This window comes from Triturus cristatus, chromosome 3_1 (genome assembly GCF_964204655.1).
Source record: "Triturus cristatus chromosome 3_1, aTriCri1.1, whole genome shotgun sequence".
NCBI classification, from domain to species: Eukaryota; Metazoa; Chordata; class Amphibia; order Caudata; family Salamandridae; genus Triturus; species Triturus cristatus.
The window spans coordinates 242,658,840-242,677,914 of record NC_140583.1 but is presented as its reverse complement, the minus strand read 5'-3'; the positions used below and the strand labels follow the sequence as shown (position 1 = coordinate 242,677,914).

At 49.7% G+C, this 19,075-nt stretch overlaps 1 protein-coding gene across 1 annotated transcript in view; it reads left to right on the top strand.

Moving 5' to 3' along the window:
• The window catches only part of FBXO22 (F-box protein 22), a 285,060-nt gene that overhangs the window by 144,199 nt on the left and 121,786 nt on the right, over window positions 1-19,075 (top strand). The gene's annotated exons all lie outside the window — the stretch shown is intronic.

Here is a 19,075-nt window from a genome sequence, read left to right as displayed (position 1 = left end):
TGACGGACATTTTTAACCCTTGAGGGCAGCATTATGGGAAGGGTTCATGGACTTCCCCTATAGACATTTGCTTGCCCCAATCTTTTCCCATTTCTTGGGGGAGCCTCTAAGCTATCACGCACCAATCCATGTCCATCTCCCAGTCTCTGAGCCTTGGTGGCGACTCTACCCACCCTCACCCCCCTACCCCCCGTAGACGGGCAATATTGGGTTTGGCGATCATCATGCTTAGGGTGATCCATAGTTGCCCCATACGACTAAGGTCTGTGGCATTCCAAATATTAAGGAGACACCATTTGGTGGAGGTCGTTGGTTTGTCACCCCACACTCTACTAAGACATGCCACAACCGATTTTGAGTATACCTGGATGATGGAACACTCCAAAATAATACGGACTTGCCAACAATTTGCCGCCATCAAGCAGGGAAGTGAGGCCACGCCCACCACCGAGACCACGCCCCCCCTGCAGACTATATAAGTCGCGCTGATCGTTTGAGCCCGCATTAGCCCGCTACAGAGACTCCTGAGGCGGAAGCCGGGAGGTTCGATCGCCGTTTCTTAAAACTTTGCAATTTTAAAAGTGTGTAAATTTACCTGTTCTGCACTTCTCCCCGAGCACTCCCCCCTTTCCAGAACTGCTCGCATACACCGCGCAGCCGACTCGAACGCTGCCGCGGACTTGCCAACAATTTGCCGCCATCAAGCAGGGAAGTGAGGCCACGCCCACCACCCTGAGGCCACGCCCCTTCCGTCGGCCTCTAAAGGATGTGCCTTTTCCGGACGCGCGCTGCGGGCGCGCCGCCAGCGCGCCGAAGACGCGCCAAAGGTAAGCCCGTCTGCGCCCGTCCGCGCCAGTACGCGCCCAGGGCCCAGCTCCCCTGTCCTTCTCGTCACTACCCCCTTTACCTACTCACCAGACACCCTTCGGAAACTAGCAACAAGCACCCCGGACCCCTGTCTGCACTCAATTGCACCTGATGCGCTCTATAAAAAATGCAATCACTGTACATACAAATTCACCCCGCAGTCACCCCTCAAAAAGAGAACAATCAAAATGGCTCTGCTCAACTGCAGATCACTCCCTAAGCACAGCACCGAAATAAACTTACTAATTTCAAACAATGACATCGAAGTGCTGTTCCTTACTGAAACATGGATAAACTCCGCATCCGACCCTGACATAGTCCAAGCCCTCCCCCACGGCTACAACATTAAACATCTGGATAGACCACAAGGATCAGGAGGTGGACTAGCAATTATCACAAAAGCCCACCTCACCTGCCAACTTAAGGGCAGCCCAGTCCTTCACTGTGAAAACGTTCACTTTTCCTTACATCTCTCCCCGGAAAAAACCTTGTCGGGCCTACTCATATACCGACCCCCGGGACCGCTTGGACAATTTCCACACTCCCTGATAGAGACCGTCACCTCCCTTGCCTGTTCATCTCCCAACTTTACAGTGCTAGGAGACCTTAACATCCATTTTGACGACCCAGGGAACAAAATAGCAGGAGACATCAAAGATGATCTCTCAGCACTCAGCCTTTCCCTGAAAAATCTCCTGCCCACTCATAATAAGGGCCACCTTTTGGACCCTATTTTCTCAAACATCCATGAACTCCTCACTTCATCTCCCCTACCTATCCCCTGGACAGATCACCACCTTATTTTCCTCAAGATCCCAATCGCCAGCCAGATCAGCCCCAATCCTCCACTTCAAGCGCCCTTGCGTCCGTGGAACAAACTAAATACGGATGCCTGGACTTACCAACTCACAGCCTCTATCCCTACCTTGAATCCAGACCCATCACTCGCAGACTTCCAATTCCGTGACTGGATAGAATCGTCCCTGGACGCAGTTCTCCCTACCAAACAACTCCCTAGTAAGAGGAATTCCTACAAATCTCCCTGGTTCACTTCTGAACTACGAGACCTTAGAAAAAAATGCAAAAAATTAGAACGCTGCTGGAGAAAAGACTGGAACCCTAACAACAAAGAAACCTACAAAGCAGCCATGAAGCAATATAAAACCCTCATCAAAAACACACAAGCCTCGTACTACGAAGGAAAAATCATGGCTGCCTCTAACTCTTCTAGGGAGACTTATCGCATAGTCAAAAGTCTCATGAAAGTTCCTGAACCCCAGCCGGCTGCCGATCCCACCGGCGCCAGGTGTACCGAAATTGCCGAGTTCTTCTCAGCCAAAATTCTAAAAATCATCACGACCTTCCCCACTACCGATCACCCAACTCACTCCCCAGCCGGGTCCATTGACCCTGAGGCACCCACTCTAAAAACCTTCCTCCCCGTCACCACTGAGAGGCTGTTGGACACCCTCAATCGTGTGAAGAGTGGCTCCCCGGACGACCCAGCCCCTATGTGTAAACTCAAACTAGTAGCTCCCGCTATTTCCGGTCACCTCATGAGGCTGATAAATGCCTCCCTTTCCTGCGGGATAGTCCCCGCCAGCTGGAAATGCGCGGTAGTGCGCGCTCTTTTAAAGAAACCCCACCTAGACCCCTTGGACCTCTCTAACTTTAGACCTATCTCCCTCCTCCCAGGCATCAGCAAAGTGGCAGAGAGAATCGTGAATGAACAGCTCTCAACATTCCTAGAGACTAACAACCTCCTCCGCCACTCACAGACTGGTTTCAGACCTGGACAGGGAACTGACACCGCCCTCCTGGCCGTAACAGAGGAGACTAGGTCCATTCTGGACGCAGGAGGATCAGTGGCAGTGATTCTCCTAGACCTGAGCGCCGCCTTTGACACGGTGGACCATACCATCCTCCTCCACCGCCTCCGTAAAACGGGCATTCTAGAAACTGCCCTGGCATGGCTAAAATCATTCCTAGAACACAGGTCCTTCCAAGTGGCCGACAGCCTCGGCCGCTCTAAACCCCTCCCCTTGAACTGTGGAGTCCCTCAGGGCTCCTCCCTGAGTCCCACGCTTTTTAATGTCTACATGGCCCCTTTGGACGACATCGCTTCTCCATCTGGCATAAAGGTGGTCATGTATGCCGACGACACACAGCTAGTCGTCTCCATCAATCAGGCTGATCAATCAATGGAGAAATTAGTCTCCTGCCTGCACGACATATCCATATGGATGAGAGACTCCAAGCTCAAGCTCAACGGAGAGAAATCCGAAATCATGCTTCTAGGCGACCCAAACAAGCTCCCCAAAACCCTGGCATGGCCATCTAGCATGGGCACCCCCCCCCCACACCAAAACAAGAAATTAAAAGCCTAGGTTTCTGGCTAGACCAGGACCTCAGCTTCAGAGCCCAAGCGAGGAAGACAGCTGGCACCTGCTTCGGACTCATGCGAGCAGCCCGCAAGATCCTTCCGCTCATTCCCCCTCAGTCTAGGAAGATTTTGATCCAGGGCCTCATCTTATCTAGATTGGACTACGGAAATGCCCTATATCTAGGCGCACCTGTAGCTGTCATAAAAAAACTCCAGCACACCCAGAACGCTGCAGCAAGACTACTGATGGGAACAAAATCTAGATGCTCGGCCAAACCCTCCCTTAAGGCGCTTCACTGGCTCCCCATCCAAGAACGCATCTCCTTTAAAGCCATGTGTATCTCCCACAAAATCTTACAAGGCAAAGGCCCACCATTACTGAGATCTCTCATCAAGCCTCACAAATCAACTCGACAGCTCAGGTCAGACACCCTGTTTTTGGCGAACGTCCCCAGAATAAGAAAAGCTCGTACTGGCGGCCGCCGCTTTTCCTTTAACGCCCCTAAGTTATGGAACAGCCTCCCCCTCAATATACGCAAAGAAAACAATCTTTTATCTTTCCGCAGATTGCTGAAAACGTGGTTGTTCCCCCTATAATCCATCCCTAGGAGTACTGTCAGGCTATTTCACTAGCGCTGGGACGCCCGAGGGTAGCTACGCGCTCTAGAAATCCCTAATCAAATCAAATCAAATCAAGAAGGATCCTTCCTGCCCACACCACCTGCGACAAGCTGGATCAGACACACTGCCCATTTTAACCAAGGCGGTTCGGTAGAAGTACTTTCTATGGAGTTTTTTTAGCTGAACTAGTCTAAACCACGCTCAAATTGCTACGTCCCGAGGGGAGGTCAAGGCCTATGGCCAGTCTTCGTCAGCTAGGTCTCCCAAATCCACGTCCCAGCATGCGCGCAGTAAAAGGAGCGTATCCAGGGAATTATTGATCAGTTTTTTTTTTTATAAGTGAGGGAAATTGCTTTATTGCTCATGTGATCATCCAACAATCTGTCCTACAGTGGCGATGACCTCTCCCTGGGGGATCACCACCCAAAGTTAATGTCGAACTTGGATGTATTGAAAAGTCTTTGTAGCTGCTAGCTCGTACTCTCTCCGTAGTTCTGAGAATCGGACTACAGTCCTGTTGGACCAGAGATCTTCCACTGTAGAGATACCTATCAAGTCCCACTTATCAAAACTCGGTCTTTTCCCTGGCGTGCCCAACCACTCTGTGTCCCATAGAGGTGTGGTTTGGGTGATTACGTACTCCTGACGCCTTAAGTGCTGTATGCCATGTCTTGACCGTAAGAGTTGTTGGTCCTGTGAGTGTCAGACGCCTGGGATTAGTATACAGTGCTTGCAAATATCCCCCGGAGCGCAATATATGATGGTCCATATAATACGCTGGATCATCCGCAGGTTGGTGCACCCACTGGTTGACAATCGCTAGATGCTTCGCCCAATAAAAATGTTATATATTTTGTAAAGCTATTCTTCTATCATGTCTGTCACGTATTAGTTTAGATAAGGCAAACAGATGGAAGAATGGGTGCCCTTCCATGCAGGGCATATATTGTGGGCCAATTGATGGCATACCCAGAGTACTTACTGAAGTTGGTACATAAATCTAAAATTCTGCAAGTGGAAGACTTTGGCACGGCAATATATAAAAGGACATCATCATCATCATAGAGAGAGATCCTATCCTCCCACTCCTCCTTCCAACGTAATCTGCAAATCAATGGATCTTTTTGTACCCAAGTCGCTAATGGCTCAAGGATCAAAGCAAATATAAGTGGTGAGAGAGGGCATTCCTGTTTAGTGCTGCGAAAGAGTAGGAACACCTGGGAGGTTCATCAATTCACCACCACCTGTGCCAAGGGCTCGGAGTAAAGGAGTAGCAGCCAGGGCAGGAACTTGGTACCGAAGCTGAGTCGCTCCAATACGGCAAAAATATATGGCCATTCAATCATATCGAAGGCCATACTAGCGTCAAGTGACATGCCCATCGCATTTTGCCGAATCTTGTCAAGTAGACCCTGTACACCATGGAGTCATCTTAAATTAAGAACAGTATGTTCGAGGCATATAAGCTGCAGATCACACACTGTGCATAGATCTCCATCTGGTGTTGGGCGCGGATGTTTGCATTTTGTTGTTGTCTTGGAAAGTCACGGGATAGGTGGATCCTCCTTTGGACAATAGTGCGCATGGGCATTGACTCCATCGTCAGATTGTTTTTTTCCGCCATCGGGCTCGGATGTGTTCATTGTGCTCCAGTTCGGTGTCGTTACCGATCATCTTTTCGACGCAAAATCCTTCACCCTTACTTCGGTATTGTTTTGATCACGTTCCCATTCGATGCGCATCCCTCCAAACTTCAAATCTTCGATTCCGGTCGTTGACGCAGGCCTTCGGACCTACCTGCGCCATCAGGCCTTCGGCTCATCGAAAGGACTCCCTTTAAAAAGTGTCCTAAATGTGGATCCAAGTTTCCACACGCCGATCTTCATGAGGTGTGTAACCTCTTCCTTTCACCCGAGCACAAGGGCAAAGACTGTCTAGCTTGTGCCTCTTTCCGCTCCAAGAAAATGATTCGGGATCGTCTAGCTCGAAGAACCATGGCTCGATCATCGACATCCATTCCCGACGACGTCTTCCAGTAAGCCATCAATGTACCGGAGCAGGAGCAGACCCAACACAGCACCATCAGCTCCTCCGAAGCCGACGACTCCGACGTCGAAGACATCACTCCAGGGCAGAGGATCGTAAGTACTTACATTGACCCCTCCCCACCCCCTATTCCCAAAAAGGCTTCTGTCACACCTTCACCTTAAGGCCTAGGTGCACATTGGGACAGAACTTCTCATGCCCCGCCTTAGGGCTCGGCAAAGAAGCAGATACAAAAGCCTTCAGGCCACTCGAGCCAGCCTGCCGTTGGTGCCAAAACTCCATCCCCGGCACCAAAAAACAAACCACTACCTTCCTCAGCACCAACGCCTAGTTCCACATCCACGCCTTCGGCGCCGAAATCCACTGGTACAGATGTCCCGTCTCCGAAAAAATCATCGGAACCAAGCAAACACCTGGTTCCGTAAACCTCGGGCGATCAGCCTTCAAAGCCCAGAAAATCCTCGGAACCGACTAAACTCCCGATTCAGATCACCACTGGCGCTCAGACAATGGATCCGTAAACACCATTGGCACCAAAAAACAACCGGTACCAAAGCCCATACCGCAATCGAAGAAAACTCCAGATTCCAGGCCTAAAGAGCACAAAACGACTCCAAAACCTCTGACACACAAACAGTCGGACCTGAAAAAATCAGCGCCGAAGGAACACACATCAGAGAAAGAGCTTTTTCGACCGGATCCAACACAAAAACCCCTTCAGAAAGACCCTAAAACAGGTCAACTCATACTTAGCCCTTCAAAGAAACGGAAAATAGACAAACCTGTACCAGCTCCACTTCCTTTAAAAAAAAAAAAAAAAAGAGACATTGTAACCTCTCTTTTTTAGAATTCCTTCTCCACCTCCCCCTCCACACCACTCTCCTATCCCATATTCACACCCTCACCATCTCCTCCACCTCCGGATGATGATGACACCTCTGTAGATCTAGGGGATGATCAACCTTTAGGGGAACCCAGTCCTCCTGGTACCCCAAAAGACCCATGGGAGGATTATAACACACCAGATGTCCCAGACACACCTCAGGACGACATCTACCCATCTAGACCGTCCCCTCCTGAGGACACTATAAGGTTCACTCAGCTTGTATACAGGGCAACAGAATATCACGGGGTGAATTTACACACAGACCCTGTAGAGGAAGACTTCTTCATGGACACTTTCTCACCATCCTAAAGGTCCACTGCCTTTCTCCCGATGTTAAAAGAGGTAATCAAACACGCTCCTGAAGTGTTTAAGGACCCTGTAAGGGCCAGAGTCATTAACCCCAGGGTGGAAAAAAAGTACAAAGCTGCTCCAGCTGATCCTGTTTATATTAAAGGACAAGTACCCTTAGATTCCTTAGTGGTCTCCAACGTCAGGAAAAGGGCTAATTCACAAACCATAGGAGATCCCCACCTCCGATAAAGAATCAAAACTGCTGGACGCGTCTGGTAAAAGAACGGCGTCCCAAGCAGCTAACATATGGAGGATTGCCAACACACAGGCTTTGCTCGCAAGATATGATAGGGCACACTACGACGAGCTAGAGACACTACTACAACACCTTCCAGACCAATGCAAAACACGAGCTAATGATCTCGTCCAGGAAGGCAAGCTCATAACTAATACCTCCATTCGTTGTGCTCTGGATGCCGCAGATATAGCTATTAGTACCAGTGTCCTTTTACGCAGACATGCCTGGCTACGCATTTCCGGCTTTGAACCAGAGGTTCAAACCACCATATTAAATCAACCATTTGACCAGGAACACTTATTTGGGCCTACTGTAGATTTATCTTCAGAAAAGATGAAAAAGGATACCAACACTGCCAAATCAATGGGAGCTTTGCAATCGCAAGCTCCCAGAAGTTCCTTTCGGCGCTCCTCTTCTAGGGGTGCCTCTAGAGGTTTTACCACGGATAACCCCTCCACTTCCTACAAGAGTCCCATCCAGACCTCATCTAACAGAGACTACTGCAGAGGAGGCTACAGGGGCAATAACAACAAAGGTAGCGGCAAAACTACCAATACTCGTACCGCCTCCACCCCTAAACAATTACTTCCCTCCACGCCCCCCAGACCACTCTGCTCCGGTCGGGGGAAGATTGCTACAGTTCCTGCCTGTCTGGAACGACATCACCACAGACAGGTGGGTGAGACAAATAAGCCAATCAGGTTACTGCCTAGAGCTCACTTCTACTCCCCCAAACATACCACCCAAACAGCGTCCAATGTCAACAGACCACTTTTTTTGTTTTGCTTAGCCAACAAATCTGGCTTTAATATGTTAATGCAAGTACAGAGAGGCATGCAAAAATGCTGAAGACATACATTTCACACACAAATGCTGTTTAGCACTTTAAATCTGTATCTATTGATTTGCCAAGGCTGGGGAAAAAGAAGCAGAGCATAATTACTTTCAGTATTGAAGGCATATATGAGATAAAAAAGAAGGGATTGTGACGAACAGTGAAGTAGGCTTGAGCGTGCTTTTCAGATGTAAAATAGTCTCTCATGCATGCCATTGGAAGCATTTCCTAGAGGATGAAATGAACATCAAATATCCCATACTATGAGCTGAGAGAAAGATACTCCTCTGGTTGGAGCCAAGGTTAACCATTTTTTTTTTTATACATACTTTATTGATGACCTTGACAATATATCCAGTGCAATGAATACAATAGAAAGGTGGTCTTTTGTACTTAAAACCGCTATAGCATGTATATTGCATGAATCTACCATACCCTGTTCCAATTAGTGGGTAGGAAATGAAAGGCAAAAAGTCCAGATGACAACATAAGTTCCGTATCCTTGCAACTGTGACACCAAAATTACAATATAAAGCATATACATTTCCAATTAATAAGAACAAACCGCCCCAACCACAAACCTTTCCCTCCCTAACCCACCCATCCCCCACTCCTGGTCGTTCAGTGTCTAGGAACCATAGTGGTCGGAGGAAAATGCTAGTAGTGCAATTCTGGAGAGTCTGCAGCGCCCCTAGTTCGTAGTGTATGGGTCCGAGTCTCTCAACCTAATGTTAGATAGGCTTTGTAGGTTATGGGGGTGGGGTACCCAGTGGGGGCAGCAACTCGAGTAGTTCAATCTTGTGTAGCATGATCTGCCACTCCATCGAAATGGGTTGCTTCCGCAGGCCTCTCTCTTCTTCCCTCCTGAGAGCAGCACCCTCCGCTTTACCCTACTGGATCATGTCCTCCTGCCAGATGGATACAGCTGGGCACCTGGGGGGTTTCCACCTCATGGTGAGGGCTCTTACTGCCAAGGTAAGGGCGAGTTCTAGAAATCTCAGTCATACCTTCTGTACTCTTTCCTGTCTACGACGTCCCATGAGACAGTATAGGGCGTCGTCCGGGACTGGAATTTGTGTGACTTCGCCCAGAGACTGTCGGACTCCCCCTCAGTAGTCCCGAAGACGGGGACAGGACCACAGCATATGAAGGAAATCCGCCTCGTCTCCCTTACAACGGGGGCAGCAGTGTGGAGCGTCCGGGAACATGCGATGAATCCTCTGGGAAGTGAGGTACGACCTATGAAGGATCATTGTCTGGATAAACTTCAGTTTTGCATTGCGGGACCCTTTTTTCAGTTGCTCGAGCATGCATTTCCAAGCCTTGTCAGTAAGTTCCTCCGTGGAATCCTCGGACCATTGTGTTCTAAGGGACGTAAGTGAGGTTGCAGCGTGAGCCCGTATCCCCGTGTTGAGCCATCGGACCAATTGTCCCCCATTCCCCATGTAGTATAAGAGATGTACCAGATTATGTTGTGGTGATTCATGGCGTTGTGGGGCCCATGTGGTCTTTATGTAATGGGAGACAGTAGCGTGTAGTAGATATAAGCGTGTTGGTGCTTCCGTAGCCTGGATGAAGAAATCGTGATGGTGGAGATTGCCATCCCCAAAAAATGCCCCAACGTCTTACACCCCCACCTCCGCCCAATCATGTATTCTGGCCCTCGTAAGCTTACCCTGTGGTGTAGGGATGCCCAAAAGGGGGATGTTGAGTAGGGAGCCATCGAAGAGGTATACGACAGTGCTCTCCTCCAGCAGTGCAGAGCCGTCCTCAATAGGGGAGGGCTGTTCACGGGGAGTTTGGCCTTAGGTAAGAGCAGGGAGTGTAGTGCGCCCCTGTCCAAGTCCCTGGGTGTGTAACCGATTTCCTGTAAATTCCTCCCAGCTGTCCAGTAAGATAACCACTGAAGCTGACTAGCGTAGTAGTAGGCCTTGAAGTCAGGGACTCCCAGTCCGCCACTCCGGGTCTCTAGTTGAAGTTTCCGTAAGCTCACCCTTCTGCGGCCCATATCAGGTCTACCAGCATCATATTCAATGTGTTAAAGATAGACTGTGGGACTATGACAGGTAGGTTCACAAAGTAGTATAATAGGCAAGGGAGCATCACCATCTTTGAGATGGCAATCCGCCCCATCACCGACAACGGCAAAGAGGACCAAAAGGGCACACTGGCACGGAGGGCCGCTATAGCCCGTAGTATATTACCCTCAATTTGATCCACCTGTCTTCTATAAACTTGAATGTCTAAGTATTTAAAGGTGGTGGCAGCCACTGGTAGAGTGTATTCGCCAAACCGTAGATTGGTTGGGTGTGGAGTGTCCCAAAAAAAAGTATGCCACAGACTTTCCCGGGTTTATGGCCAGACCTGAGAGACGTTCAAAAATAGCAAAAGTATTGGGAAGGGGAGTATTCTCGGCTGTCTGATCACGTAAGTACAGTAGGATGTCGTCTGCGTAGATGGAGATTAGGTGGGCCGCGCCGTCAATATGTATGCCGAGATGATCTGCTGATCGCCTAAGCGCTATCGCCAACGATTCAAGCGCAAGGACGAACAGCAGGGGAGACAAGACATCCCTGTCGCGTGCCCCTGTGGACTGTATATTGGTCAGAGATGTAGCGGCCTGTACGGGCTCGGGCAGTGGGGGAGGTATACAACAGGTGTTCCCATTTAAGATATGTGTCCGGGAATCCAAAGAGTTGTAGAGTCGCAAACCTAAAATCCCAGGAGAGAGAATCAAAGGCCTGCCGGAGGTCTAGTGCTAGGCATCCTGCGTGCCGGTAAGTTGGGGGGGGGGCCTGAATAACATAGCGTAGTCGCCTTGTGTTGAGGGACGTGCTACGGTTCGGTAAGAATTCACATTGATCATTGTGTATGAGTGTATTAAGGTAGGGCTGTACGCGGTTGGCGAGAGCCTTGCTTAAAATTTTAATTTCGGTCGCTAGCAGGGAAAAAGGTCTATGATTGGACAACTTCAGGCTATCACGGCCCGGTTTGGGCAATGATGTGACCAGTGCTTGCATAGTAGAATGTGGTAGATGGACAACTTCAGGCTATCACGGCCCGGTTTGGGCAATGATGTGACCAGTGCTTGCATAGTAGAATGTGGTAGATGGCCAGCCTCGAAGGCAGCCTTGTACACCGACCCCAGTGTGGGGACCAGGGCCTCTTGAGTACGTATGGTAGAATTCAATAGGCAGCCCGTCGATCCCAGGCGCTGCCATCTATCCCTTCTTGTATCTCCTCTGAGAGTACCGGGAGGGGAAGATCCTGCAAGAGTTCTATAATAGAATGGTTCTCCTCAGGTGCGGGCGCGGCGTAGAGCGTACTAAGATGTTCATAAAAGGCCATGTTTATCTCTCGTTGGGTATGGACTATATGTCTGTTAGGGGTGCGTATTAGAGTTATGATTGGTGGATCTGGCCTATCTCTGACTATACGTTCAAGTAGCGCCCCAGACCTGTCCGCCTCTGAGTGTTTGCGCTGTAGGAATGCTCTGTGATCAATTGTTTGTAGTGTCTCTAGTGTGTCCGCATGATCAATGCGGGAAGTCTGTAGTGCCTCTCCTATCGGGATCGGTCACTGCCTCCTGTTCCAGCACGGCCATCTGTTTTTCGATTCTGAGTAAGCGTTGATGTCTCTCTTGTCGGGCCCCCACTAGTTGTCCTATCCCCCGTACCACCACTTTTAGTGCATCTCATTCAAGTCAATTAGATGAGGCTGTGTTCCAATTTTCAGCTAAGTAATTAGTTATGTTGTTGGAAAGGGCTGTTCGAAAGGGTTAACCTCTAGTAATTGTGGGTGTAATTTCCAGGCGGGTACTGGAGTTGGCACATTACCCCAGTTAAGTGTGAGCTCTAGGGGGTTGTGGTCCGAAAAGGTTTTGGCTAGGTATGTGGACTGGCAGACCTGTGTGGTAATGGAATTGGAGCAGAGGAATCTATTGATTCTGGTATGGAGACCATGCACCGGTGAATAAAATGAATATTCCTTATGAGTAGGGTGTAGACATCACCATGCATCTGAAAGTGCCCATCCATCATCCCAGGTAGCAAACAGGTCCGCTAGTTTACTGGCGTTCGTGCCGTGAAGGGGGGGGGGGGAGGGGGGAGGGGGGAGATCTGTCTAGGTTAGTGTCTAAAACCGCATTCCAGTTGCCTCCCAGCAACCAGGGGATACCATCCCATTCAGCCAGCGCTGCCCCCAGTCGGTGTAGGAAACGGTCTTGGTCGAAGTTAGGGGCATAAACACTGCCTAGAATCACTAGGGATCCGTCCAGTGTACCTTTCAACAGAATGTACCTTCCCTGGTCATCAACCCGGCGTTCTAGCTCGGTGAATGGGACTCCGTGGCGTACCCAGATGGTTGCTCCCCTAGCAAATGCCAAATAATTAGTGGAACATATCTGTCCCCTCCATTTTTTGCTTGTTTTTTGCGTTTCCAAGTCGGTTAAGTGGGATTCTTGTAGGAAAATTATGTGGGCTTTACGCCTGAGGAGATCTGCATGTACCCGGTGTCTCTTCTGAATCAACCCCAACCCGCGTACATTCCAAGTGGTTAGGTTGTTAGACCCTAAAGTAGTAGCTGTACTGGGCATGCAACTGTATATAGGGTGTAGCTCAGTTTCACAGAGCCAATATACCAAAATCGACCAGGTGTCCCTTATCCCATGAACACTAACAAAGCATGGCTCAGTATCCGAACTATGCTGGGCTCAATAACAAATTACAATAATCATAGAACATATAGGGGTGCATACGCTTATAGGGGGTTCGCCGCCATTAGCCATGGTCATGTTTACTAAAAGGTCGGGTTCCCGGTGGCTCTACGGGACCCCGCAGGGGGGAGTTATAATTAGACATGTCAAAGACAGTAGTTCCGCAGTAAATATTCTCATGTAAGGTTTAACCAGAAACCTTGCAGGACAGTATCCGAGTCATCGGAAGACATAGGCCGCCCATGTGTATATTCCCAACAACCACCTATACCTTACATAATCACAAATAGATTCTGACAAAATGACAATGTTCAAATGGAAAGGTGTGAGAAAAGAAAAAAGGATACAGACGGTGCCAGGGGTTGGAGCCCTTCCAGTCCGCAGATGCGTTTATAGCATAGCAGTCCTAGTATAGTCCTTGAGTATCCTTCATAGCTTTCAATTATCAAGTATGTCGTCTGCTGCTGGGGGTGTAATGGTAGGGAATAGAGTTATACTGTGCTCAGAGTCTAAATGCAGGGTGCTGTCCTCCGAGTCCGTGGGGATTTTGTTGGAGTTGTCTCGAAATGTCCCGGCCACTGCAAGGGCTCCCTCCTGGTTGTGTCGTTGTTGTTCGCGTGATGGTCCCTCGCCACCGCCGCCCCGGCCGGACGTCCTGGACCAACGGGAGCTCGGTTTCGGGAGTTTGTCAGAGCCCTGCGAAGATGGGCCTGAGTGGCTGAACTGGCTAGAGCCAAGGCACATAATGTCAAGCCATTCCTCGGCGTCAGCTGGGCTCTCAAAGAAGTGAGTTTTGTGGTCGTAAATGACTTTCAGCCTAGCAGGGTATAGAAGTGCGTATTTGAGTTGTGCTTTCTGTAGCTTCTTTTTGACAGATTGGTAGGACGACCTCTGCTTTTGGACCAGGACGGTGTAGTCGGGGTACAAAGAGATGCAGTGGTTTTTAAACTGGATCATAGTTTTTTCTCTTGCTTTCGGTAGTAAGACATCACAGTCTCTATATTCAGGAGTTTCACTATAAGTTGACGAGGTGGTGCGCCCAGCCTGGGCGGTCCGGTCGTTATTCTGTGGGCCCTTCCAACACAGAAATACAGAGAGAGCCCCTCCTGTGATACATGGTCCCGGAACCATGCTTCCATAAAGTCAGCCACCTTCGCACCCTCACTGCGTTCCGGTAGGCCAATAACACGTATGTTGCTGCGTCTATTCCTGCCCTCTGCATCTTCCACTCGATCTGTTGTTGTAGCTGTTGCACGGTTGTGGAATTTTCTGCGACTCGAGGCTCCATATCTTCGAGGGATTGTCCGTGCTCCTTGACGGTGTCGGCCAGTTTCCTGTGGTCCGCCCTAAGCAACGTGAGGCCTGCGGCGAGCGTACTGATCTGCGCATCCAGCGCCACCCTGGAATCACGGATTTATTTAAGAATTAAGTCTAGTTTGTCAGGTGTACTTTCCATAGGTTCCGAGGAAGCAGCTCCTGGCAAGGAAGGTCGACTGAAGAGCTCCGCTGTCGGAGAGGGGGGGGCCCGCCCCTTCGTGACCATCTAATGTCTTCGTTCTGACTCTACCAATGGTGCAGACCTATAGTAATGCCGTGGGTTAGCCTCCTCCGGGTAAATGACTAGGACGACTGTCGGTGGGACACCATGTAGTTGCTACTTGTAGATGTAGGACCAATCTTCCCCTCAGTAGGTCAAAGGGTGCGGTAGCACCGCACCTCCGAAGTCCGAGGGGGAGCCGGGCGGCCGGGGTGCCCCACAGAGAACCAGCAACAGGCACCCCCTCCACAGAGTGGCAATCAGGGCCGACCCGCAATATGACACCCCGATAGTAGACAAAGTCAGTTATACCGGTGAAGTGTCCATGAGCCTTATAGTAGTGGCCGGTATCTCAGGGAGTGCTACTAGTCGGTGTCACCATCCGGATTCAGCTTGCCAGGTCCGTCCCCGTATATGCAGAGGGTCGCGGTGCCCGGCGAGGCTCCCCAGGCTGCCCCGGTCGATACAATAGCGCCAAGACAGCGACGCGGTCCCAGCCTCAGGGTGTGCGCGTGAGGTTACAGCAGCCCAGCGAGGATCAGCGACAGGCAGCGCAGGGCCCTTACTGTAATGTTGCTCACCTTAGGAGGAATAGGAGGCCTGTAGCAATTGAGAGGTGGGACCAATCGCAGGTTTTAATCTTGTCCCAAGGATCTCTGGTGTATGTGCAGCATTGAGGCCATTTCAGGTTGCATCACATGGAGGGGAGGGGGAGGAGGCCTCCACAGCAGCGCGCACCAGCAGTAAGGTCTGTCACGAGGGTGAAATGTCTGTGGCCTAATGTGGGCGCTGCACCTCACCTCATCAGTCTCCAAGGGGGGGTCCACCAGGTGCTCCTCCCCCCTGCCGCCGAGCCCTCGGGGGCGGCACCGGTCTTGAGCCACGCGGCCGTCCGCCACCTCTTCGCGGGACCGCCGCGCGGTGTGCCAGCTCCCTCGAGGTATGTCGCCGCTTCCGCGCGGACTACACCAGGCATATGGGGTCTAGCAGCTGCAGGGGGCATATGGCCATTAGGATGCCAGGCCAGGATCCGCACCACTACTGATGTTTCGAGCGATCAGCCAGTCTTGTACAGCGGCGCCCCGGGAAGTCTGCGCCGTGCACGAGCCCGCGTTCCACTGCAGGTCCCGACCTCTGTCCGGCCGCAGCAGCGAGCAGGCCCGATCTTCAAACCTGGCAGCTCTACGGTCCCATAGGTCATAGGGGGTATGTGGCCGAGCGCAGGACTCTAGTGCTTCAATAATGCTGACCCAAATAGACAGTAGACCGGAGATTGCGAAGCAGGATAGGTTAATCACCCTCGAGGGTTCCGGAGCTCTATCGGGAACCGACCGCTATCTTAGGCGGCTAGCCACGCCCCCTCGTCAACAGACCACTTAACGCTTCTAAAACAAGAAGTACTTTCCCTCTTACAAAACTTGCCATAGAACCAGTTCCTCTTCATCACCAAAACACAGGGGTTTACTCTCTGTACTTCCTCATTCCAAAGAAGGACGGAACTCTGAGGCCCATCTTGGACCTTCGGCCATTAAACCTCTACATACAATCAGACCATTTCCACATGGTCACTCTTCAACAGGTCCTCCCGCTACTCAAACAAGTCGACTTCCTTGCCACATTAGATCTCAAGGACGCCTACTTCCACATTCCCATTCACCCTGCTCTCAGGAAATATCTTCGGTTTGTGGTGGACGGACAGCATTACCAGTTCAAGGTTCTCCCATTCGGAGTCACCACAGCACCCATAGTCTTCACAAAATGTCTGGCAGTAGTGGCAGCCCACCTAAGAAGACAACAAATTCACGTCTTCCCATATTTGGATGACTGGCTCATAAAAGCCAAGTCACATACCAAGTGTGTAAATCACACACCCGCCACAATCCAACTACTTCACGATTTAGGGTTTACCATCAAAGTCGCACCTCCAACCATCCCACATCCAACAATATCTGGTCGCCACAATAAACACCTCAATAGGCCTTGCATATCCCAGTCCGGCCAGGATAGCAAGCATGCAAGCCCTTATAACAAAATTCCAGCCGCAACACTCCCTTCCAGCTCAAGTGCTCATGCAACTAATAGGAATGATGGCCTCTTGTATATTCATAGTACCTCATGCAAGACTCCAGATGCGCCCCTTACAGGAAGGCTTAGCACGTCAGTGGAACGAAGCTCAAGGTCAGCTAACAGATCTGGTGTTGGTGGATGGCCGCACACATCGCTCTCTGCAGTGGTGGAACACCCAAAACCTTTCCAAAGGGCGACCGTTCCTAGAGCCGGTTCCACAGATTGTGCTAACAGCAGACGCGTCGCTCACCGGCTGGGGAGCTCATCTACTTCATCACACCATACAGGGCACATGGACACCTCAGCAAAGGCTACTCCACATCAATCATTTGGAGTTACTAGCAATCTTTCTGGCATTAAAATCATTCCAGAAACCGATATCGGGCAAAGCTGTCTTAGTCCGCACGGAAAATATGACAGCAATGTACTATTTACAAAAACAGGGGGGGACGCACACTCTCCAGTTCTCTCAGCTAGCACAGAGCATATGGAAATGGGCCATTCCTCAAAACATATTCCTGTTTGCCCAACATCTTCCAGGAATTCAAAATCACATGGCAGATCTGTTAAGTCGTCAGACCCAACAGATTCACGAGTGGGGACTTCACCCACAAGTTCTTCAACCGTTCTTCCAAATGTGGGGGCAGCCAGAGATAGATCTCTTCGCCACACGTTACTACACAAAATGCCCAAGCTTTGCCGCCAGATATCCACACCCATTTTCCAAAGGCAATGCAATATGGATGAACTGGTCAGGCAGATTTGCGTACTCTTTTCCACCTCTCCCACTCATTCCATTAGTGGTGCGCAAGCTGTAACAACAGTCGCTAACACTGATCCTAGTTGCTCCAACATGAGCCAGACAACCCTGGTACACAACATTGCTGGAACTATCAGTAGCCCGCACCAAAAACTACGCCTCTCCCCACACCTCTTAACACAGAACCATGGAAAGATCAGACACCCAGATCCAGCACAGCTCAACCTGGCGTTCTGGTTCCTGAAGTCCTAGAGTTTGGTTATCTCAATCTTCCACCTGATTTTATGAACGTCATCAAAGTAGCTATGCGCCCCACCACTAGGGCCTGCTATGCAGAAAAGTGGAAAAGATTTGTTGTATACTGTAACAATAACATCAATTCTCTAGATGCCTCCACTCAGCACATCATATGCTAGCTACTGCATTTTCAAAGATGTAATCTAGCATACACATCAATTAGATTACATCTCGCTGCCATTGCAGCCTACCTACAAAATAAACAACATCTGTCACTGTTCAGGGTGCCTGCCATTTAAGCATTCATGGAAGGCCTCAAAAGAATAATTCCTCCCAGGGTACCTCCCTCCCCAGTGTGGAATTTAAACCTCTACATAAATGCGAGCTACAATTTCTTACATGGAAAACCGCTTTCCTTGTGGCCATTACGTCTCTTAGAAGAGTAAGTGAGCTACAGGCACTAACTATTCAAGAACCATTTTTACAACTCCATCATAACAAAGTGGTTCTCAGGACAAATCCCAAATTCCTTCCTAAAGTTATTTCTCCCTTTCATCTCAACCATTCTGTTGAGTTGCCAGTGTTCTTCTCGCAACCACACAGTAGCAGAAAGAGCTCTTCATACCCTAGACATAAAAATAGCACTCCTTTACTATATTGACAGAACAAAACCTTTTCGCAAAACAACTTTTTGTATACTTCTCACCACCACATAAAGGCAATCCCATATCAAAATCTGGCATTGCAAGGTGGATTGTCAAATGTATACAAACTTGCTATCACAAAGCAAAACATACACTGTCTATTCCCCCTAAAGCCAACTCTACTCGAAAGATAGGGGCTTCAATGGCATTTTTAGGGAACATTCCCTTAGATGACATCTGCAAAGCAGCTACATGGTCTACACCACACTCATTCACAAAACACTACTGTGTAGATGTGCAGGCAAAACAACAAGCTAGTGTGGGCCAAGCTGTACTCAAAACGCTATTTCAAACTACTGCAACAGATATTGGTGGTCGCCGCTAAGGAGGACTACTGCTATTTAATCTATGCACAGTGTATGATCTGCAGCTCATATGCCTCAAACGGAAAATACTACTTACAGGTATGCATCTGTTCTTGGCATGTAGAGCTGCAGAGCCACACAAGCCCACCCACCTCCCCGGCTACCTTTATCTGTTCCAGTATTATCTTATTTAGATGCTACATACATGGACATCTATTTCTGTTTTTCACAAAACTCCATCATTTCCCTTATTTGCGAAAAACAATCTGACAATGGAGTCGACGCCCATGCGCACTATTGTCCAAAGGAGGAGCCACCTATCCCGTGACTTCCAAAGACTTTCCAAGACAACAACAAAGTGGTCCATGTGTACCAGTTTAGTAATTAGTCTGAATTAGTCAGGATACCAAGAGTTTGGCCTCTGCATTGAGAAGCGAGATGGGCCTATAAGAAGCACAGCTCTCCACCGGCTTTCCATGTTTACGGATTACCACTACAGAGCCCAATCTTTGGTCTCTGGGAAG